The following is a 24,001-nucleotide window of genomic DNA, read 5'->3' as shown; positions in this document are numbered from 1 at the left end:
CCAAACAGGGCAATGTACGCTTTGATCTAACAATTCCCCATATACTTAAAGAAGATCCAACCCACCCACTCTTTCCTCTGGGAAGGTTTCTTCTGTCAGTTTATTTGTTTTACTATAGGGATTTAACTAAGCTATTTGCTTCAAAATTGTTTGTGAAAACGTTTCATGTGTTTGAATTGGTTCAATCATATTTATGTATTTTTTGTAGTTTTCAATAACTACAATAACATAATTTGCAATATCCGTGTAGGTATGTAACAACATATGATATACTGAAGCAGCTTTAATATGTAGATCTAGTTTTTGTTCCAAAATGTAAAAGTATCGTGATCTGCGAGAGAAGTAGAATCCCTCACATATAAAACTAATTCCTCTGGACTATATAACATAGTAAAAAATTGATGGGAAATGTGGCCCAAAATCTCTCTTCTCTGTTGCACTAAGGATTTTAATTGAGACGTGTTTTTTTAATAAGTAAAAATAACAATAATTTGGCTAATGATGATACAGTCCGATGAATAAGCGGAAAAACATGAACTTTCTATCTACACTTACACGGTCCATATTGACATACATTAGATAAATATCATTAAATTACATATTCTCCATTACTTGAAATATCCATATTTGTCAGAAGTCACTTTCAAATGAATATATAATGGAATAGGTGTAAATTGTATGGAGCAAAGGAATACTTGCATAGGTTAGATCATACTTTCTTTGATAATCGATCAGTTCAGTTTAATTGTTTCGATGGGGGTGGAGTTTATCGAAAATATGTTTTCGTTTATGCCTCACGAAGAACAACCCACTTAGGCATTTCAATACATTCGACAGGTATGTGAATGTGAAATGACTTCAGCTAGTCTGAGTTTAAAGAGAGCGCATTTATCTGATAGTGAGAGATATAATATGTAGGGGCCGCAACGCCTACGTGGAAAACACTGTTATAAAAATTGATTACTTTATCTGCGTTACATTAACAACTTCTGTCCCACAGCTGTAGACGATAATAAAATGATATGCGATACGTTTACACTTATCTCTCTGGCTTATTTTAACTACTATTACTCGTCGTTTTCTTTCAATATTCATCTTATTTGTCTTCAATAAATGTTCATATCTATTGTAAAAGTTGTGGATGAGTCCGCCACCACATGGTGGGGATGTCTATTACTATTCAATTAGTAGAATAAAGACAATCATTGTCAGATGCTAATGCATTAAAAATAAATGACAGTAAGGGGGGAGGGGGGACGGTACAAAATGTTTACTGTGGGGCCCGTGGGGAAATAGGTGCGCCAACGTGTATGCATACACATTGCTTAGTACGTATGAATGAGAAGTTAAGTTGATATGAGAAACTATACTATAATCTGTCTTAGCAGTCTTGATTTATGGAAGACACAGTGACGAGCTTTACAATAAAAATTTCTTGAAATTGGATTTTTTTGTGTGTATGATATTAAAGTCAAAAGTGGTTTATGATTAGTGGCGAAAAGTTTGCTTGTAAATAAATTATCATCATGAACCAAGCTCTGTATCGTGTTTTTGTGCAATTTTTGAGAGGGGGAATTCAGTCAATGCGCGAGATTGATACATTTTAAATGAGACATTATGAACAGTGTCATACAGGATACAAGAATCCGCTGACTGAGACATAGGATTTAAAAACGCTTACTTGAAAATCACATCAAAAATGTTACTGCGCTGCCAAATCAGGATATAAAAAGAAAAACATGCAAACGGGCTACACCGAATATTTCTTCTTTAGTTATATTCTTTGACTCCATCTACCAGCACCTTGTTATCAATAAGTGGAAAAGAATACAGTGAGAATACATGGAGCGATATGAATGATAACTATACCGTTAACTTATTTCGTCTTGCTTTTTGTGAAAATTCTCGTGTTTTTCTGAGTAGCTCTTGCTAGAAGGAAACCATATAATGTAATCTTGCTTTCCTATCAAAGTATATAGTCATGAGTATTAATTTATCTGAACTGTTAACAGGTATCGGCTTTTGTTTTGAAATAGCATGAAGAAAGGTGCATAATGTAAATGGTACCAATTTCAAAGATTTATTCAAGAATCCGTTTACTTATTGAAGTTCTTTAATGGACCCGAATACAATTTGTGTATCCCTCAATATTTTGAAATCAGCTTTAACTTCTCATCTTGGATATATTTGCGTCAGCATTTATTGATATTTTGATGTTCCGTAATTATTTGCCATTACATGAAAATCTTTTGTTCTACATCTGCAGAAAGTAAATTACTGAATATATAATACATTTTTTGGGCTTCTGGTGGCCGAGTGGTCCAAAAAGCTCGCCTTCACTGATCATTGCCACCTCACCTTTGACATCGTTGGTTTGATTGTCAGACACGGCAAATGTGGGTACCGGGTTCGTCCTCTACCACTTACACTGACCGCAATGATAGCCTATCATGCACTGAGAAAAAAAACCCAAAACAACAATACAACCATCAACTAAACTAAACAATACAACCATCAACTAAAGATTTAAACGTTTGGTTCCAGCTAATTTTGAGCAGCAAAGTGGCAACAACTGAAGAATTGCATACGGTGGCAAAATGAAATGGTGTCAGTCAATTATTCACCCCACTCACCTACCCCAATCCGTTTATTTGCATTGAAAACCAAATCTGGAGAAGAGGACTGGCAAAACTGTCCCATAGGTTGAATGTATACGGTCTGCGAAGAAACTGGGCTGTAGAGAAATGACTTTTGCGAAATTGTGCACTAGGGAAAGATGCCTTTGGGGTCCATTGTACCTTCTATGCTTGAGAAAGCACATCTGTCCACACAAGGTACTCTTAGAGACAGTTTTGCGCCTTATACGTTTAGCTTTGATTTACAATAGTTGGTTCAACGAATGTTTTGGTTGTTTTTTAAAATTTCAAATCCTCTACTAAAATATATTTTATTATGTCCTTCCAAGCATGTAACTGCATAGAATGTACTGAACTAACTATATGATGCTGATATAGCGTGTGACAAGTGTAAAGTTATAGTGCACGTTGAAACGTCAAAACGTTTACTTTTAAAAATTACAGGTCAGTTTCCTTCTTCTCAACATACATCTTAAATTAATTAATAGCAAATATGACACGAAGTTGTTCAATCATAAGTCATTAAGGATCTCAAATATGTATCAATAGTAATAGTAATAGTAATCATCATCAGCAGCAGCATCATCAGCATCATCATCGTACAGTCTACTACACATATGGAACGAACTTAACAGTCTTTGCGCACTGGCAAATTTTAGAACATTCTTCTCGACATCTTAAGATAATTGATAGCAAATATGACACAAAGTTTTTGCATCATAATTCATCAAGGACCTGAAAAAGTATCAATAATAATAATAATAATAATCATCGTCATCATCATCGTACAGGTCACTACACATATTGAACGAACGTAACAGTCTTTGCGCACTGGCAAAGTTTAGAACATTCAAGTCACTGACATTCACCTAAAGATAACAGTTACACAATCAGTTACAGTATTGATATGGAGGCGGGATTTGGCGCGATATCCTATCTCACAAGTCGTCTGAAGTGCAACTCATGATATTACAGTTACGTGCACAAAGTGGGTATTGCGAGTACTACTTTCAGTTTAAATGACGTGCATTTTATTTGAAACATAAAGCAATATCAATTGGGATTACGCAATGCGTATTAAAAAAAATAGTCAAGGTAAGCACGGTGTTAAATCAGGCTACAAATACAAGAAAGTAAACAGAAAACACATTAGCAGCACTTTATTCATCAGTCACTTAAAATAATACAGGCATTATCTATGACACAATATCAGTTGTAATTTAAGCTCGTAACAATATTTAATTCTGACTTATTTCGTTTTGGGTCTGTTATCAAAATGACTCTTTATAGACAAATATACAAGTAGCTCAAAATAGAACGAATGGGGACAACACTTGGACCGATAAATATCTCGCATTAACGAAAGTTTCATTTATCAGTCTAGGAAAAAATCGGATATGGATACGTGGGGTATACAATATTCATTATTCACAGCCTAGGTTGCTGAAAGTCGAAATGGTCCAAAATAAATGCTCGATATTGCCAAACGTCAGCAACATATAGGAAGGCTGCTTACGTTCTACCAGACATAATTAGACAGATATAAAGAGAATCGGACTTCTTATAGTACAGACAGGTTATCCAGTATTAAACAGGAAACTTTTTTTTGATATACCGTACAACGTCAATTATGTGGTCTAATCTGGAAAATCAAAATATGCTATGTTCTTAAAATTATTTTCTCTAGTTCTATATGCACCTTTGATCTATGATTGTACATCTTCTACTCATAATTTAGGTTTGTGTACATAAGGCTTATTTTTACCTGAATATATAGCTGAAGAATTCCAGAATGAAAGGAATAAAAATTAGTGAACAGAGCTTGTTGAAGGTTAAGAGTGGTACTGCGCTTCCAAAACGACATACCAAAATTAGAATGTACGAAGAGCAGACACGTCAAAGTTTTATTTAACCAAGCTGGCAGGACCCATAAACTTCGCGAATTCAAGGGCACTTCCAATGACTGAATGAAACAAAGAACAACACGAGTATTCTCAAACAACCGAAAATGAAAGTTATCCTAGGGTTAACGAAAATACTTGAAGGATATAAGTGAAAATGGTGTACATTAATGTGTATGTTTATCAATGATATAGATAGTACTGAAAGGTACGACGGGCAAGTTAGATTTTCCTACATGATTTATGTCCGGGTAAAACCAGTTAAAATACACATGAGTACTGACATGCACATGTATAGATTATATGCTCGTACATGAATATTAAAACTGCGAAGATTAACATTTGCATGACACTAAGAACGTCTTTCATATTATTTCGCTACTTATTATCATAACGCCTACATTGCTTCAAAGGCGATTGAAAATCAGTGCAACTTGTAACTTTAAAATGTCAGGGCATGTATTTTTCAAATGTACTCCATGTATGTCAGTGACGCTTTCATACCTAATGTCACGAAGTTATTCTGCACAAAATGGACGTTACACAAGGCCTACAACATACATATATCTATTCAAAACTCTTTCGCTAATGATGGTGATAAAACCCCGGGATAATGAATCCGTACCACTAATACAAACAACAAAACATTACCACCGCAAACTAGTACAAAACTGACATAGTACTAATTTATTGGACGTGATTGATATTCGTTGTCTGCGTTAGCAGTAACAGCACAAATGAAACCACCATATCCCTCCCAAAAAAGCAGTTGTTTGCTAACCACGAAATAATTGTAAAAGTTGCAGAAGTTTAAAAGTGGTGGATTACCTGCATAGATCCTAAAATAACAGTTGAGACTAGTATTTGATTTAACAGATCAACCATGTCAAACATGTTTTGACGCAAGAAACAAGACACATACACTAAATCATGGGGATATTATCAAATGTGTTGATCAGTCTGAAATGATACGGTGAGATAATAGAAGATTAGAAATGTGTCTCTACTTTACCATTATTTTTAGTGGACCTTTTCATTAGTATATACGAAGTAGTTGAAAGGAATGAGGAAACTTATAACTTGTGGAACACCTGTTTAAACACGGACATGATACTATTCGAAACGTTATATCATTCACATGAGGCGTGATTGATCTTAAAATAGAGTTATCTTCTTGGAATAATCCAAGATAAAGGTAACTAGAGTAGTGAAGTGGGATACCCTAGCGTCAATGGGAATTAGCATTACAGAACCCCTTGGGACAATCTGGAGAAAAATCGTGGGACAATCTAGCGTCAAAGGGAATTTAACATGGGAATAAATCGTGGGACAATCTAGCGTCAAGGGGAATTTAACATGGGAATAAATCGTGGGACTGTCTAGCGTCAAGGGGAATTGAATATGGGATTTTTTTTTTTTTTTTTAAAATTTTTTAAATTTAAAAATTTAAATTTAAAAAAAGGGGTAGGCAATGGAAAGGCTATCTCTTTTCGAGATATATGGCTGGCCCTGAAAAGGGCCTTTGGGTTTTCTTCTTCTTTAATTTCTTCTTTTTCTCCACCAAGTTCTTATTTTATCTCCTACACTCTTCTTCCCTTTCTTTTTTTTCTTCTCCTCCTCTTCTTTCTTCTTCTCTTCCTCCTCTTCTTTCTTCCTCTTTTCATTTTCTTCTTCTTTTTCAATGTTTTCGTTCCATTTGCGTATTCTTATTCTTTCCTCTTCATCCTCCTTCTCCTCCTTTATCTCTTTCATGACACCACTAATCTTGTCCTTTGCTTTTCTTAAGTTATTAATTTCCATCTTTACACGATGGGGACTATAGGAATAATGGTCTTCAACGAGTCTTATTAGCATCTGTTCCATTATTCCTAAGTTGTCTAAAACGTCTTGCAAGGTTTGTATTTTGTCCATTTGGTTTGACGCCATCTTCTTTTTATTCTTTGCAGAATGGTTTGAACAACTAACACTGTGGGTTCTTATAGTGAAAGCGCGGACGTGAAGGAAAACATCCCCATAACATAAAATTGATCTTACCTAGATCATGACCTAACATCTCGCGTACGTGAAGGAAAACATCCCCCTACTTTCTCATTTCATATAATATAACCACAACTATACTCTCTACATACGCTAAGAATCAATAAATAAACCCATAATCTACTATTCACACAAACTTACTTCAGCATTTACAAACACAAACACACAAACACATACACTTCCACTATTAATAAAGAGTTAGTGTTTATATTCACACTACTCTACCTACACACATTGGCAAATCGATCGTTATTTCTTTTCTAGAGTATTGGGTAGCCCTGAAAAGGGCTGTTTTGTTTGGAACTTCATGGACACCTGGTTAATGGTGGCACCTTCCAGGCCTGGCGCCACATACACATCTTATCCCCCAGTTACTTTTTACCTTTTGGGGGGAGAGAGCAGAGGCAGGATATTTCGCTTCAGAATCCCAATTTTCGCTCTCTGGGATTCTGAAATTTTTTCTTCTCTCCTTTTCCTCCTCCTCCTCTTCTTTGTATCTTCTCTCCTCCTCTTTGTATCTTCTTTCCTCTTCTTCTTTATATCTTCTCTCCTCCTCTTCTTTGTTTCTTCTTTCCTCCTCTCTTATCCTTCCCTCCTCGACAATGGCTTCCGCGGCCAGTTCATTTAATATGCGCCTGGCATATTCCAGATGCACATGAAGTTCCAACAGTTTCTCCAGTCTCGTGTTCATTTTTGGTGTTGATCAATCAACAAGGGTAGCTGGACTGCCGAACGAGTTTCAATTTATACTGAAAGCGCGGACGTGAAGGAAAACATCCCCCTAAAAACATAAAATTCATCTTACCTAGATCATGACCAAGAAACAACAACAACGCGCGGACCTAAAAGAAACACTCGCTCACTTTTTTATGCTACCCATCACTATTGTAAAATTTTTTATAAATCACTTCAATAGACTATCCACATACGCAAAGCAATCCAATCTAACCCAAAATCTACACCTCAAACAGCCCAAAAAACAAACATCATTTTAATCTACTATCCACACCAACCTACTTTATCACTTACAAACACAATCACACAAACACATACCCTCACATTTTTTAAGAAAGAGTTAGTGTTTATTTTCACACTACTCTACCTACACACATTGGCAAATCAATCGTTATTTCTTTTCTAGAGTATTGGGTAGCCCTGAAAAGGGCTGTTTTTTTGTTTTGCTATGGCATTCTTTTTTTAGTTTCTAAGAATGCGATGTCCTCTGAGGATGGACTTTCTGGCAATAGGTCTGCTTCTTCGGAAAGAGAAGAAGAACTCTTTGGTGTCGATACGACAATCGACAAAGCCTCTGTCAGCTTCAGGTTGCTGCTGCTGCTGCTGTTGCTGCTGTTGCTGCTGTCTCTGAAGTCTGTACTTCTCTGTCCATTCTTCTTTTTCCCTGTTCACTTCTTCTCTGAAGAGCTCTTCTATCAGGTCTTCAGTGACTTTTAGCATTCTCACGTTCTCTATTTCTTCTGGCTTCGGTATCAGACTGTGTCTGACCCTATGCAAATTCACGTAGGCTTCGTTGAGCTTAGCTAGTTTGGAGCACATCTTCGTTGGAGGATGAGTCGACAATGGATGGTTAGACTGGAAACAAACCGGTTCTTAAAGTCAAAGCGCGGACGTGAAGGAAAACATCCCCCACACGGTTTTCGAGCCGCAACGTTCATGAGAGGGATAGTAAGAAATGAAAGAGCATCAATTCAACATTCTTATAGCTAAACAAACGACAAAAGCATTTTTTCAAAACACAACATTTTTTTATTCAAAAATCACTTAACACTAAACAACAACTCTAACATTTTTAACAATAATCCAACACTATAACATCAAACAATTTTTTCAAATCACAAACATTTTTTTTCTCAATGGACAATCTACTTTAAACAGGGCTGACAACGTTGTGAATGAAATTGTGATTTCCACTGTTGGAAATCATTAGGCCATTGATGGACACTACGTTTCCTAGCTTGAGACAAAAGATAAGCATAATGGTCACAAAACCATCGATCTACTTTCACATCGTTTCTAGCAGAAGAACGAGGATCAAAATGAGTCACTAAATGTTCTAAGGAATAGCCCAGGCTGCGATGATGCAGAAAATACACACAGTACTGTCCACACACCAAGGAATCTGTGCCTTGTAATTTCACGTTATTGAATCGGGTAGTCTGAGCATTTCTTCTCATAAAGTCGATGATATCGTCTTCCAAAGGGGGCAATCCGTACGAATCGAAATATTCCACACATCCTTCTTGAGGAAAGTAAACGGCTACCCAGTGGGTTCCTGGGAGATGACTGTCGTCCGTGTTGATCACGTAAGCTTGATGGTCTTTAGGTTTGCGATGAGGGAGTTCATCTTTAGCACAGACGACAGGATTCCAAGAAGCCGTATACGAACTGTGGTTCAAAGGGTAATAAAGTTCCCAGGTATCCATTGATTTGTGTGTTTTTTTTCTTCACAGGTAATAATAAGTTGTTAATTCGATCCTGACTTTTTGCTTGAAAATGTCTGACGAATAAACGGTTATTCGTTCTGTTTCCTCACTCTGATTCAGGAGAGCTTCGATACGATGGATCTCTTGAGTGGTTAATGGTGGACAAGAATGTTCACGCAAGTCTTTATACCACTGGTGCAACACGTCTTTGTTCGAGATGAGACTCCAAGCTTCGTCCAGATATTCGTCCAATTTTTCTTCTTGACTCAACATCAGGCATTTATCGTGTTGAATTTGACTGGGATGATCGTTTTGACATCCATAACAATTTTTCTTGATCAATTCCGTCATTTTATCCACCAAGTGTTTGGCAAAACAGGAGACTAAATGCGCTTCTTGTTCTGGCCATCGGGACTTCATCATGATCACTTCTTCTTCTTTTTCCACGGTCTCCTTACATTCCATGTCCAAAGTTTCTCCACTAGGTAAAGAGGGATAACAGTCTTCCATGGCTTCTAGTAATCTAGAATGACTTCTCTCAAACTATTGATTTCTATGGTATTATCAAATTCGGCATACAGGATGACGTTCACCGTTACATCAGGGTCTCGGTTTGCAAACTGAATTTCCACACGAATTTGGCCGGATTTTATAGGGTGGAAATGTCCCTCGTCGCTGCCTTGGTCTGGAGTGAAATCGAAAGCCCACAAAGCATAACCTCCTGCGTAATCCTCGTACGTAATACCGTGACTGGTGTTGGTTCCTAACTGGCCGGTGGCTTCGTACAGGGACAAGTACGATCTCAAGTAATTCTTCTTCTCAAAGTCAGGTTCGAAAGGTCGGGTACACAAGGTCTTGCCATCGCGACTGACTTCGATCTTGGACACGCCAAAGTGTTGAAAGTAGAAAGGATTTTTTTCGACAGCTCCGTTGAAGGCTGTATTCTCGACGATACCAACGATTAAACGTTTGGGTAGCTGTCCTTGGAACAGATGATCTTCGATCATGGATCGCTGTCCCTTGGGAATGGTGAACGTTTTCACTTCCACGCGTCGTATGGGATACTTGGCGGTCGTTCTGCTCAACGTCTGACTGATGTCGTTTCCCACTTTAGGTAACACTTCCACACGGCGTACGTAGAGCCTGGCTTCCTCGATGACAGTTTTGCAAACAGTAGTACCTATCAAATGGAAAGCGGCACTGCTACGATTCAGTCTCAGGCGAACATTCACCCCGTTTAGCAAATATTTCTCTTGCAACCACATGTCCAGATGTAAACGATCCATCAGTTCTAAACTTTGTCCGTTTTTGATTTTGTCTCTTCGTTCTACAAATCCGTCATTGTTTGGTGTTTTGCTTGCATCAGTTTCGAATCTTTCAAACTGGCCTGCTTCGTCAGCTTCCCATAGCACACAGGCATTGAGATGAGTGTTCTTGGCATCTATTCCGTACGTCAAGAGATTTTCCAGGTACGCTCGATAAGGGTAAGTATCCATGCTGCTGCTGACCAGTTTGTTGTTCAAGTACAAGTCCACTCCGCTAAACAAGGAATGCATGAAATTGTTGACGGGAGCTATTACCTCATCGCCATCTAGGGTCGAATTGTCCTCATCGACAACTTTGACTTTCAAGTACAAGTAACTGCTATTCACATCGATGTAATCTTCGGGCTGTCCTTTGATTTCAAACTCGATGGGAGCTGAGGCTGTCAATGAGGAGACGGGGTGAAATTCCACCCACTGGGATTCTTGCATCGTCATCATGGTGGGGGGCATGGCAAACAGATCCAGTTCTGTCTTGGAACAGGCGCATGACTCTCGGTGCATCATTTTTTTTGTTCTGTTCTTTCTCAATAATCGAAAACGTCTAAGTCTCGAACGGTTCTTCTTTTCTTGGCCTTTCTCGCTTGAAGTCTGGTGAAAGGGTGTTTTCTTCGTCGTCTCTTTCTGCCTTGTCCTTGCTGAATGCCTGACTCGGTAGCGTGCAGGGCATTTATAGGTGTGTCTCGTCGGCCCAAAATGTCTTTGCCCGTTTGCAGCAAGACATTTCTGCCTGCCCTCATGAAGGCTTCTTTAGGGTTTTGTTTGTCGATGATAACATTTTGGAGAAATTCTTTGCCTTGTGTCAGTGCCGCATCTTTCAAGGCGTGCAATCCGCGTGTCACCATCGGTTTCAACACCGGAGCCACCGAACGAAAGGCCGATTTTAACATGTCTCCTAAACCGTGTCCTCGCTGTCGAGCAACCCCTCGGTACACTGGATACATGACTTACTTACGAGTCGTGAGAAAACCGTTTTCGAAAATGGAGTTTCACCGTGACTTTTCCTTTGGTGAATGGAATATTTTGTCCCAAATCTCCTTTTATAGTAATGTTGACCGTGTCCAAATACGACTTGCTGACAGGCAAATAGTGAGGATGGACAAATTCGCGGTGGACGTGATAAGTGTTTCCACCTTCCTCGTCAGCGTTTGCGGCAGAATCCACTTTGAAAGGAATGACACGCAGTAACGGTACAGAGGTGTGTCCCACCACGTTATACTCCACCACATCGGAGTACACAAACATCAAATTCAGTCCTTGGTTCAGTTCTACCGGGGCACGAAATAACTTGCTAAAAGACTCGTTTTCGTAAACGATGGGTGATTCGTTTTTCTTCATCATGACCATTCTCATGTCCATGTCTCCGCCCAACATGTCAAACAATTCAGGACAAAATAAAATGGACAGGATTTTACTCCCGTCAAATTTCATCAAGAAGCGACGAGCTGTTTTGTGGTATTCCATGGTGACACTTTTTTTGAAACTTTCCAAAGCTTTCAGAAACACGACATTAAACCTGGAGGTAATGGTGCTCACCAAATGTTGACCACTAAAATAATACCCTGGGGAATGAACAAGTGATAGGTGGTGTACTTTTGATTTTTTGTGCCAGGGGTTTTCTTGTCATATTTGCCATAGGTATCCAAGTACTGTTGCAATTGTTCGTCATGAACTTCCACATCAAATTTATTTTGATTGGGAAGGACATTGAGGACTTGGGTCGGGTGAATCATTTCTACTAAAGCCACTTCCCAATGGGCTTCGTGATCTAAGGGGATGGCCTGAGGTAATTTAGCCGTGTAACAGCACAACGTGTTGTGGGGAAACACCTCCATGGAACTGTCACTGGGTAAGGTTAAGTAAAATTGGTTTTGGTGACTCATAATTCCAGAGTTCTGTGGCTGTCCGAGGGGTTATTAATGGACGTCAGAGGCGTGTCTCCGCCCAAAATGGGGTTCTGATTGTGGTTGGAGTGGTGACTGGCACTGGCACTGGACACAACGTTCCCGTTCGAGGAGAATTTCAGGGAGGGATTGGGAAGCAGGTAACCGATGCAACTGCTCAATAAAATGGTCCACAATTGTTTGTCTCCTTGTTGCAAACTCAAATTGGCAATGGCTGCCCCGATGACACAATACACCACGAAGATTTGGCAGAAAAAGACGATTTGCGTTTTAGGCACACGTTCTCCACACCACACCCACAAGGGTTGTTTTTGTAAATCTTGCACAGAAGAACTAGGTGAAGAAGGAGTGGTCGACGTAGCTGCGTCTGCTGTGTGAAAGGGCATGATGGTCACTTCTTTTTATAGTCGATGACTTGCGAAGCGTCGATCCAAGAATCGAAACTGGGTGGATATCCTTTCCAACGTACTTTGACTTCTTTGACACGTCGTTTGCCCACTTTACGGGTTCTGCGTTCGAGAATGCTTTCGATGTCGTACACGTCGTCTTTTTTTTTGGTGACACGTTGTAACTCGGGCAAATAAAACGTTCCTTTGAGCACTTCTCCGTTCATGTCTTCCAATTTATAGACGGCAGGATGACGGCCATGCACTCGTCCAGTGACACGAAACAATTCGGTCGTCCAGTTAGGTAAGTAACCTTTGTCGAAAGTGCGTTTGGTTTTGCCAATGCGCACCCAATCTCCTACGGCCAACTCTCCACTTTTCTTGGGGACAGCCCTCGTCGGGGACGTACCGAACAGGCGCTCAAACACCAGCACTTCGTTGTCGGGAGTCACGTCTTGCGGGGCACGTCCGATGCTTCGATGGTAAGATTGGTTGTACGCTTGCACCAGGTGCGGTAAGATGTCGATGTACTTCAGAGTGTGGTGATGCGTAAAATATTTCCACATGCGTTCTTTCAAAGTGCGTTGAAAACGTTCCACGATGCTGGCTTTGGTTTCGGGATTCTCGGTGGTAAAAAAATGAATGTCACGTTTCTTTAATTCTTTTTGGAAAGCTTGGTTCAGAAATTCGGTGCCTTTGTCCGTTTGCCATCGAAGAGGGTGACGACCGCTTTGTTTCAACACCCGTTGCAGGGCTCGCACTAACTCGCTGCTGGATTTGGAAGTCAAGGGCACGACCCAGGCAAATTTGGAAAAGACGTCGATGACACAAAACAAATATTTGTAGCCGCGATTGTAGCTGGCCAAATGAGAGACATCGGCTAAATCGGCTTGCCATTGATGATCGATGCCTTCCACTCGGGTGCGACTTCTGGCAAACTTGCGTCGAATGGGTTTGTGTAAAGTGTAGGTAGCTTGTTCTTGTAACCATCGTTGCACTTGAGGTAAACGGAGACTTTTCAGTCGCGTTTTGGCAGCACGATACAATTTATGAACTCCTGCGTAACCTGCAGGATGCGAGGGATCGTAGTAAATGCTGGCTAAGACTTTTTCCATTTTTTGTGTTGGTGTGTTAATAAGTCACCCACTCTTCGGTGATGCTACTTTGGGTGGGTCGAAAGGGTGGTTTGGAAACGGATTTACGTGTCCGATGGGCTACGGGAGTAGAAGTCGAAGGTAGTGGTGGAGGTGGAGGTGGTAATGGAATGGCTTTGGTTTTCTTTTCTTTTTTCGCTTCTGGTTTCCCTTCTTTCTTTTTCACTTCTGTCGAAGGAGGCGTGGACATCATCTTTTTAACCCAAGCTTTCATTTCTTCTCGTTGGGGTGTGGGGGACGGGGTCAACAAGGATGCTGCAATCTTACTCGAAATGGGAGCTGCTGACGGTGTTTGAAACACTTCGCGCATCTCTTCTTCCTCAGGTCTTTGTGGGGTAGCATCTCTGGTGACCCTTGGGGATGGTAGTGGTGGTGGTGGTAATGATGATGATGGTGCTGGACTTTTCATCAAGGTCTTAAAATCTTTTAGAGTGGGTAAAGCTGTTTCGTCTAAAGCTTTCTGGTGAAAGAGTTGCAGTCTTTGCAAGAGTTGACCGTACTTTTGGGATTTTTCTGTTTCGGACAAAACTTGGCGATCCATCAAGGATTGCAATTCGTGTTGTAACTGGGACATCTCGCTCAAATTGGGATTGGGAGGTAAATGCGGGGTGCGTTGTTCTTGCCACCGATGGTATTCCATCCATCGTTTGTAAGGCACTAAAGCTAGTTTTCGTCCTTCCATGGGGTTGTCAGGGGTCGATTCTGAGATCTTGGGACTTCCGAGGGCCTTTTTATCTTGCTCCCACCAGTCCTCCCAACATGGTTCCCAAGACTCCTTTCAGTATGGGGCCTAGCAAGAGAGGTAAAATGCCTCCACGTTGGACCAACATCTTCTTTTTTTGACGAATAGGAATTTTCTTTCGAACCATTTGGCGAAGAACGTGACGATGTTTGCCTAAGCATTGTTTCTGGTGTTTGGACAAAGGGATCGTGCCTTTCAAAATGTTCAAACAGCATTCGCACACGATATCGATGACCTCTTTGGAGGCCGTTTGAATGAGTTTTTTTCGTAGGGGTGGAGAAGCTTTGGACAGGACAGATAACATGTCCCCATGTTTGGCTAAACGTGGTGGCAGTCCTTTCCTTTTCTTTCCTTGGGGTTTTCTGGAGGGTGACATTTTTACTTGTGGGTTCCAGGACATTCACCGAACAGACACTAACGTCGATGACTTAACGCACACCCTTTTATCTTTTTTTGGGACTATCGCTTTGTCATAAAGGTGACAATGTTTTTCCCAAAATCGCCAAGGAATCCTCCCCTTTGTTGACGCCTCTTTTTCTTGGAACGACTGTGTCTTTTCTTAGGGTAATGTCGATCCTTGGCTAAGCGCTTTGTCGGATGACGCGTCTGCATTTGTCTCTTTCTTTTGTGGCTTCTTGGAGGTGACATCTTTTACAAGTTCACTGATACCCCGACTTGGTCACAGGCTCTTTTTATACTGGAACGCGTCGCCACTGATTGTCTTTACGTTTTATCAGTTTGAGGACAGGCATGACACGTCGTGCAGGGGTACGCAACGGACTAAATCGAGCCAGTTCTTGCTTGGACAAATCCAGTAAACTTTGTAACATGCCCGATCTTTCTTGGACTTTGATTTTGGGAGAAGGTACTTTGTGAGCAGCAGCCACTGCCACTAAATTGGAGGGTCCTGCCACTGGGGAAGTTCTTTTGGGGGTCATCAACGGAGATGTTCTTGGTGTGATCAACGTCTCCAAGTACTCTTCAGTTCTGGGTGTCATCAACGGAGAAGTGGACGAACGCGAGGATGCCGGAGACGCAGTCACTGCCGTGGCAGGTCGTGGTTTGCGAGTGTAAGGTTGCGTCCTGGCCGAAGTGCCTCTCTTGCGACTAGTTTTCTTCTGTGGACTTTTCTTTTTCTGGGGACTTTTTTTCTGTTTCTTTTTCTGGGGGCTTCTTTTCTTTTTCCGGGGTGGTGTCTGGTAAGAGGAGGGTCCTGCCACTGGAGAAGTTATTTTTCTTGGGGACCTGGTCTTTTTCTTTTTCTTCTTGGGGCTTCGTTGGACTTTTGTCTTGGGGATAACTTTGGGGGCATTAGGATCCCATCTTAAGAGTGAGCGAATGATGACCCCTCCTAGAGTACCGCTCCCTCCAGGTTTCAAAATGATTTGTTTTTTGGTTTGAGTATCGATGCGGGGATCGGCCAGTTGGACCAAAGCAACTTTGTTTCGATCGAAAAAGCGTTGGGTTTGATGAGGAATCTGAATGATTCCTTGGAGTATTTGACGTGCTGTCACCGTGAACCATCGTAAGACTTCTTTGAGACTAGCTTCTAAGACACGAGCTCGTGTTTGTGGATTTTTTTCTCGACTGATGCCATACAAGGCACGAATCAATTTGACGGGAAGATGCGACTGAAGGGACGTCATGTTCACACTGTGTGAGACAGACGAAAAAGGGTCTGAGGTTTTTATAGATTTTTTTTATGGGGAGTGAAATGAAGTCGAGGACGGAGACGTGTACAGGACAGGCCCTCCGTCTTGGCACCAGTGGTGAAACAAGTGGGTACGAAATCGCAAATCCTCGGGGGTCGTAGGTTTCAAATCGACGAGTAAATAGGCGTGTGGCGTTTGAGTGGCATCGTCGTACGCCTGAGTCAGCCAAGGCGTTCCTAACTGTTTGGCTAAGACTTGCACTTGCGATTTATCTCGAGGGCTTTTAAACAAGACCACGTAATGCGCATTGAGACTGATGGTGCGATGGGCTTTACTTTGTTGAAACAAATTTTGGGTGATGTAAACAACACTGGCATTACGGTGATGCCCTTTGCGCGTAAACCACAATTTAATTTCTTCTTCGTCTTCTCCTAACATGTCGTCGAAAATGACCAAATGGGTTTGACGGGAGTCAGAGACGATGCCGTCGTCTTCTTTAGGAATGCCTTCCACAAACACGATGGAATCGCCTTGACTTTCTCGCAAGAGGCTGTACGCCGATTGCCACTCTTTGTAACACCACACGATCCGTTGAGGGGGCCGATCGATCAAATGATGTTTATGTTCGATCAAACGTTTGACGAATTCGGTTTTGCCAGAACCGCTAGGTCCAGCAATGAGCATGTTAAAGGGATGGCGAAGATACAAAGCCTCCCAACTGGCACGATCTAAGTGTTCGTCGATGACTTTGACAGTAGAGGAAGAGGGAGCAGAGACAGTAGAGGTAGCCATGGTGTGAGAAATGTCACTTGTGACACGAAAAACAAACAAGACAAAAGTTTATATACTTTTTCAGAACACGTTTATTGAATGTTTTTTTTCAAACATGAATACGAAAGACAAAAATACATAAAAGCCAAAGGCTTAAGTACAAGGATAAAAGGCACATGATAACGATGAACGTGGAATAAACACAAGTGTCTGTACAACATGTTTTGGGTAATGTTCTAACTAGTTCTATAGTAGGGGGTAAGGTCACACAAGTGTCCTCCCGAAAGGGTCTTTCAGGTCTGTCCACGACAGTCCTGTCCTGAGTGACGGGTTCTTCTGGCACCGTCACTAACACGGGTTGAAAAGTAACTTTTTTCCTTGAACAACTCTCGTGCATACTGGGCCACTTCTTGGGTCCAAGCCTCAAAACCCCATTCTTTCCAGGCACGGACATCTGTCCAATGGGGATGTAAGTCACAAGCTACACACACATCATCATACACGTCTTGGGTAGCTAAAAGTTGACGAATCTTTTTTTCCTGTTGAGGTCGAGAAGTATCCAGATGAAAACGCAAGGCTTTGAGCAAAAGGAGTTTTTCGTGACCATTTAAGGCCATTGAGGTGGTAAGTACTGATCGTAAAGAGTCCACAAAGAATCGGCTGGTAAACGAAATCCCAAAAAACAAGTCACTAAGACACACACCACTTGTCGTCCCAAATTGAATGGATACAGTTCTTGTAATAATTGATGGTAATGATCCACGGTTTGAATATGGTCATTGAGTTCCTTCCACGGAATCTGTTGGATGACATGTGACATAAGTCGTGGCATGGCAGCCTGTTTTTATAGTCTCTTTGTTTCGGAAACAATACACGTACTTTCTAGCCAGAGATCTTCGTTCTCCAGTAGGGAATCTAAATCTTGCATACTGTAACCGAAACTTCAGAGTTCGTTTAGAAGTTTCCTCTTCCTCTAAGTAGATTCCACGTAAAATATGTTGATAATCCTTTAACTTGTCTTCCTCAATGTATTGCTGTAGGTGAATCTCGAAGTAACCAAAATAATGAACATTTCGATCATTCACTAACTCAAAGTGTTGAACAAGGTCTGACCACTGAAACAATTTCTGACGAATCAGTTCTCTTATACCATTCAGGTACCAGTGGTTAAAGATCTGGTGACGTAACGGATGCAATTGTTCTTTACGTTTGACTTGTATTTTCACCAGCTCTCGGTAAATGCGTTCTCTCAACTCCACAGGCAAAGCACGAATGTTCTCTAGCAAAGTATCCATGAATAGGTCATACTAAATCCTCTTTGGTCTGACACAAGAAATGTACTCTTTGCACAAACATGGTTTCACTTCAGTGTCGAATTTAAATCGTTGAGTCACTAATCTACACATTACAATTCGTTCAGAAGTTTCCTCTTTCACTAAGTTGACATTGTGTTCAAGATGTTGGTAATTCGTTAACTCTTCCTCTGGAATTCGATGCAGTACGTTTACAATGATGAAGGTAGAATCGTCCATACCAAACCAATCCTTTTTAAAACTAGAGGATCGTTGATCAATGTCTGTCCGATGGAACACTTTCAATTGAATCAATCCTTGTATAGCCTTCAGGTACCAGTGGTTCAAACACCGGTGACGTAACGGATGCAATTGTTCTTTACGTTTCACTTGTATTTTGACCAGCTCTCGATAAATGCGTTCTCTCAACTCCACAGGCAAAGCACGAATGTTCTCTTGTAAAGTATCCATGAACAGATTATTATGGTAAGAAGTTACTTCAATGTCTCGGTCCCACTAAGGGCAAGTAATGACAATTCGGTGACCATCGAGCATGTTCTAAGTAGGCCGAATCTTGCGGTTCCCAGTGGTGAAGTGTCACATCGCAACTGAAGCACCTGACTTTATCTCCTTCGCCCAAGTAGAAAAATCCGGCTCTGGCTAATTCTTCAGGGGTCGGTCCTCCCAGATACTTTGGCCATTTTCCTTTGAACGATTGAAGACGATTTTCAAAGTCGCAGTATTCCGACAAACGCACAGGAAACGAATATTCGTCTTTCACAGGTTCGTTTCGATGAGGGTTGGGTGACAGGAACAGGAGTTTGCTCAGGGCTGGATGACATCCGTAGGGAGGTAAACGTGAAGGTGAACATTCCCCTTTAAACCCAGTAAAATGTCTAAGAGGACGAGCGGCATCGCTTTCGCATCCCTCAGGTTTGACACGCACAGCATCACTTTCCATGACAGGGGCAGTGAGAACAAAGTTCCCATGATGCTTTACGGCATCGCTCAGGTCACAACGTACAGCATCGGTCCCATCGCAAGGCTCACAATCGCACTCGTCTGCAAACTCCGTTACGCAATTACAATGGTAACCACATGGACAATCGCAGTTTCCTTCCTGACATTTTCCGTCGCAATGCCTGGGTCTTATCCATCCAATATTAGTCACACTAGAGGAAGATACAACTTTTTTACAATCCCCAAACTGAAACGATGTCTTTTTCAAAGTATTCATCTTCTTCGCTCGGTCTTGGTAGTCACAATGAACTATCGATCTTAACCATAGCCCCCTTTTTATACTAGTCGCAATGCAGTCTCCAGCTTGTACATCTTTCCTTTTTTACGTTTTTTATGTCTTGTTCTGGAAGGTACCGTCTCTAAGGTACCGTCAACATTGTACCGTAGTGTGATGGGTGGAAAGGCCATAGAAAGGTAAGGGCAGTGCGGAGACCATCGAGTATGTTCCAGAATAGCTGAATCTTTATAGATACATAGATCCATTCGTAACTTCAGTCCGCAAGCAAAACACTGTACCTCGTATCCCAATCCTGACTCAGGTCCCAAGTAAACAAATCCTGTTCTAGCTAAAACATGCGAAGAAGGTAATCCTTCCCTATCCGTAGGCCATTTCTGAAACGTGTCCAATCGACGGGCACAATCACAATAATCAGGTAAGAAGACTGGAAAATGGTAGGGTTTGAACTTGGAGTTCTCATCGGGTTTCTCACTCGATTCTTGCTGTGGCGAAGTCATCTTTCTGGTGGGGTAACTATCCTCTTACAACCAATGTTTTATACCAACGTGTCCATACGGTAAGGTGAAATGATTGGGAAGTCGAACTCGCTTCTGGTACACGATTTGATAGACTTTTTCCAAGGGCCGACTGACGATGTGAAGAGTGGGTAAACGTACAATCTTGTTCGGTTGATAGGTGGTCACTTTAAAGTTTCCATCCTCTCCCGATTGCAAGGCTTCTTTCAATACCCCAAAGTTGACCACTCGACTGGTACGATAATTCAGAGTCAGTCCTTTCACTTTGCACGTCGTGTGCACCTCTCCTTGTTTGTCCCGGTATTCGTAGCCGTAATTTTTGGGACCGCCACTGACGAAACTTAGAATCTTGTCGTCGGGATGCTCGTCTGTCCAGGCTCCTAAACGGTCTCCTTCGATGCTAGGGTGATGTTGAATCGGGTGATGGATGTAAATGCAACTGTCCGTGTCAAAGTACAGGACGCGTTCTTCTAACAGTTCTAAAGCTTCGTACAATTTTAAGCGAGCATGGGCTGTCACATAAGCCGCAATGATGACATTTCCAAAAGGGTCGTCTTGTACAAAGTCTAGATCTTCTTCGTAATTGACCAAGATCAAATTCTCTCGAACGACGTCCACGTGTTTCATGTATTTGGTTTTGTCGTGAATCATCTGGAAGTAGCGGGAAGGTTCTGTCAAATATTCCGTCTTGGGTAAACACGGTCGTTGTGCCATTTTACCCCACAAGCAATTTAACATCACTTTGGCAAACGATCGCCTGCCTTCGTTTTTCTCGATGTGGTCTAAAGTGATGCCTTCTTGTTCGTAGTATTTCTCTTTGAATTGTATTTGGTCTTCGGGAGTGTGACACCAGGAAGGATAGCCGCTGGCTTCTTGCTTCAGTTTCAAAAAGGCATCCACGTAGTCTGCGAAAATGCCTTTCTGCGTGGGGTCACCCTTGTGGTATTGTTGTGTCTTGGGAAAGTGACAAATTTCGTACACTTCTAACAGTTGGTATCCCATGTCCAGAGCTTTGAACAATTCTACGCTGACCCAGGTTCCCGTCAAGGCCCGTTCTTCCTGGGTGTGCTGACAAGGCTGATCTTGGTTGCACATTTCGGCACAAGTACGGCACAAGGGAAACATCAGTTTGCCTTGACAATGGTGAGGTAAGACGGGATGGTATAGGTTCGTGGACGGCAAAACTTTGCACTTGATCAAGCCTTCGTATTGTCGAATGTTGACCAGGTCGATGTGTTCCGTCAGCAATTGCGGGTGCCCTACGGGAAAGCGACAATATTTGCACACGTAGGGATACAGCGAACACACGTCCAAGTATTTGATTTCTTCTCCTTTCTCTTCGTCGGCTTGGTACAGCAAACAGGTGGCATTGGTCCTTCCTCCGTACAAACTATCCCTCGGGTTCAGCGGGTCCATGAACTGGTAACTTTCCACGGCACGTTTAAACTCGGGATCGGTTTTCATACGGTGATCGTACTCGTGTTCCCACATTTCCACCACTTGGTATCCTTGCTGTTCTAACTTTAGGCGTCGCTGACAAGTGTCCTGGTACAAGTCTTCCATGGTTCGTTGCAAAAACTGATTTTTAGTGCCACGGTCAGGGTAACAAACAGGACATCCGTGAAATAAGCAACCTTTAAACTCGTACACGATGTTGGGGTTTTCTAAGTCCCAGCCATCGACCGAATACGTTCCGATGGTCTTTTCGCCCCCTCCGTTGCGGGCATGCTGAATCCACTTGTCTTCCTTGTCGCACAAGTAATGTAACCAACGTAGGGCTTTGACCGAGTATTGACGTTTGACAAAGTGGGTCGTTTGAGGGCTGATGACAGCCACGGTGTTTTCAGGCATGAATCGTTGTCGATACACTAGGGAACACGCTTTGGCAATGGTGCAAGCTTCTTTCAAAGGATCCACCCCTCCGTGTTCCATGAACAGTTCTCGAAATTTTCCACAGCAACGCCGTAAAATGTCCACGTCGGAACGAGAATACTTTAGCATTTCTTCCTGAAAGTCGAAAGGGTCCGAGGCGTGAGCCTGGTACCAAGCGTAGAAAGCTTCTCGTTGTTCGGTACGCATGTTGTCGGGGTCGTAATAGTGAGCCTCAGGTGAATGGGGTAGAACGGCGTGTTGATTGGCTTCCGTATTGAAAAAGTGTGGAAAGTACCCTTTAGCCATTTCTGTCATTCCAAACGTTTTAGGCATTCGACTCAAAGGCATGGCCAAATAGCTCATCGAATCTTTAAACTGTACTTGTCCCACTTGCATGAAAATGATTTTGGCTCCGTTCAAAGTCACTTTAGGACGCTCGGTGCCTTGTTCCGTATAGTATCTGAGAAGAAACTGTCCATCGTATCCGGAAAAATTGTGAGCTATCACTGTGGCATGACGATGACAATCTCGGTAACGTTCGATGTCCTCTTGGCTCCACGTCTTGTCGACGGGGTCTAAGACCCATTGGGCAAAATCGGCTAACGTGTTCGGTCCCCGAAAGATTTTTTCACGTCCTCCAGGAATCTTGCTGCAGTGAGGGCAATGACTGAAGATAGGTTCTTGAATGCACTTCTCGCACGCTCGATGAGCCACGCAGAAATTAGGGATGTGAATGCCAGTCTCTTGCATGCATTCGAAATCGAAAAAGATGAAATTGCCTTTCTTCTTGTGACCGTCCTCTTTCTCTGGTGGGGGTTGGTATTTTTGCACGTAACATTGGTGTTCCAAGTCCACGATGTGGTGACAAATGTGACATTTTTTCTTTCCTCGACATACGTGTGCCTTGGCATTGTTGGTAAGTATACCTTGTCCACACGTAGAGCACAATCTCAGGAGTTGACAAGCACATTTCTTCTTTGAACCTTGTGCTTTCAAATGTTGTTGGTAACAGGTAGGGCTGACAAACGTGCGCAGACAAGTTGAACAAGGCACTGGTTCTTCGCTCAGACAGGGTGGAGAGGCCAAACATCCTGGGCATTTCGATCCACAATGCTTGTGTTGCTCTCGATTGTTATAACCATAATCGCATTTCTCACAATAATAACCGTATCCTAGGAATCCAGTGATACTGGTAATGGTATCGAAATGGCCATCGTTATAATAGACATGAATGTATTTTCCGTCCTTAAATTCTTGGCCTCGAAACAACAGAGGCCCGCGCATTTCTTGAGGGTGCACTTTCAAGGTGTAGCGTGGAGCTAGGGCATCTTGCAATTTTTGCATCTCAGGAATGCCACAGGGTGTGTCTTTGGACAGGCCAGCTTGTTGTAACAGGAGTTCTGCTTCGTTTCGTTGTTTGGCTCGGTCGGATTGTTGAATAGTTTTCCAGGTTCTTTTCCATTCTACCGTGTCGTTCTTGTTGGCATAGGTTCGTCCCACCACGATGGCACGGGCTAAACACATCTGGTCATGAGGGTTGTTAATTCGGACGAGACTTGTTATGGTGTTGCGAAGGTCGTCCACCAATAACATCTTTTTGCGTCCTGTCCCTTGAGGAGGAGAGACGTGGGTCATGTCCAGTGTGGCTTTTCCATCGGTGATGTCAAACTGGTCATTAGATTGTTGTACGTGTTGAATCTTGTCCATGACTTTGGAAGCGGTCAATTCTGCAGGGGTGCTAAACTCGATCCAAACAGGGGATTTCAAACCGTCGTGTTGTATGGAAAGTCTCAAGCGATCGTCTTCTTTGGGTTGACATTGTTGCTTGAGTGCAGTGAGCAAAGAATCCCACACCTCAGTGATGAACACTTCTGCTTTCTCTAACGGCACTTCAGCCTTGAAATCTTTAAACTTCACTGTGTATTTGTAAGCCGTGGTTCTAAATTTTCTAGAGGAGCGCTTTTCCGTCTCTCGAATGGAATAGTACTTTTCAGGGTTGACTAAGGGTGGTGAACTTGGTTTAGAGGGTTCGGATTCTGGTTCACTCATGTCCTCTTCAAAATCACTGGCATGAATTTGTGCCAAGATTTCAGCCCTGGTACGAGGCGATAGATCACG

The 24,001-nt window shown here is 42.1% G+C and overlaps 1 protein-coding gene across 1 annotated transcript in view; it reads left to right on the top strand.

Moving 5' to 3' along the window:
• LOC149793225 (uncharacterized) overlaps nt 1-24,001 on the top strand; it is an 84,559-nt gene that overhangs the window by 1,125 nt on the left and 59,433 nt on the right. The gene's annotated exons all lie outside the window — the stretch shown is intronic.

The sequence above is a fragment of the Sinohyriopsis cumingii genome, chromosome 8, assembly GCF_028554795.1.
Source record: "Sinohyriopsis cumingii isolate HCF-2022 chromosome 8, ASM2855479v2, whole genome shotgun sequence".
In the NCBI taxonomy this organism is placed as follows: Eukaryota; Metazoa; Mollusca; class Bivalvia; order Unionida; family Unionidae; genus Sinohyriopsis; species Sinohyriopsis cumingii.
The sequence above is the reverse complement of the archived record's forward strand: the minus strand, read 5'-3'. Positions and strand labels throughout refer to the sequence as shown.